Source organism: Piliocolobus tephrosceles, chromosome 1, assembly GCF_002776525.5.
Source record: "Piliocolobus tephrosceles isolate RC106 chromosome 1, ASM277652v3, whole genome shotgun sequence".
NCBI lineage: Eukaryota > Metazoa > Chordata > Mammalia > Primates > Cercopithecidae > Piliocolobus > Piliocolobus tephrosceles.
The window spans coordinates 94190056-94191291 of NC_045434.1; positions in this window are offsets into that span (position 1 = coordinate 94190056).

The following is a 1236-nucleotide window of genomic DNA, read 5'->3' on the forward strand; positions in this document are numbered from 1 at the left end:
AAAAAAAAAAAAAAAAAAAAGAGCAGCGAATGACAGGGAAGACGTCCTAGTGGAGGTGATAGCTGATTTGCGTTGAGAAGTGAAAGATAGGGCCGGGCGCGGTGGCTCAAGCCTGTAATCCCAGCACTTTGGGAGGCCGAGAGGGGCGGATCACGAGGTCAGGAGATCGAGACCATCCTGGCTAACACGGTGAAACCCTGTCTCTACTAAAAAAAATACAAAAAATTAGCCGGGCGTGTTGGCGGGCGCCTGTAGTCCCAGCTACTCGGGAGGCTGAGGCAGGAGAATGGCGTGAACCCGGGAGGCAGAGCTTGCAGTGAGCTGAGATCCGGCCACTGCACTCCAGCCTGGGCGACAGAGCGAGCCACTCTCAAAAATACAAAAAAAAAAAAAAAGAGAAGTGAAAGATAATTCATCAGATTGTAGAAGAGAGGCAGTGCAATCAGTGGAAACAGCATGTGCAAGAACAAGAAGGTGAGTTCGGGAACTTATACTCGGTTCAGTTTTAGAGGAGAACAAAGCTCAGCCAGGGAGAGGCCAGAAGGGATCCTGGAGGCACAGGGCCAGGTCCAGTAGCACCTTGGGCACCATGCTAGGGCCCTGGCATGGGGTCTGGTGAACAGTCACCAGCCAAGGAACACTTTAGACATAGGTCAGAGCCAGATTTGTCTTTTAAAAAGAGCGATGTTGTAGCAGGGGATTGGAAGGGGGTGAGGCTAGGGACAAAGACCAGTTGGAAGGCTACTGCAGTAGCACAGAAGAGAGATAATAAGAGCCTGAACTAGGCTCGGCGTGGTGGCTTACGCCTGTAATCCCAGCACTTTGGGAGGCCAAGGCGGGTGGATTACCTGAGGTCAGGAGTTCGAGACCAGGCAGGCCAACATGGCAAAACCCCATCTCTAGTAAAAATACAAATATTATCCAGGCATGGTGGTGTATGCCTGTAATCCCAGCTACTCGGGAGGCTGAGGCAGGAGAATTGCTTGAACCCGGGAGGCAGAGGTTGCAGTGAGCTGAGACTGTGCCATTGCACTCCAGCCTGGGCGACAGAGTAAGACTCCATCTCAAAAAAAAGAAAAGAAAAAAAAGAGCCTGAACTAATAAAAAATAATTATGACACCAACAACTATGCTGAAAAAATATTATCTGATAGGTTTCCCCATCTTGTATTTCTCCTTTTACCTTTTCCCCACACTCCATCCAAGCAACCAAGCAGCCTAGGCTTATAGCTTGGGC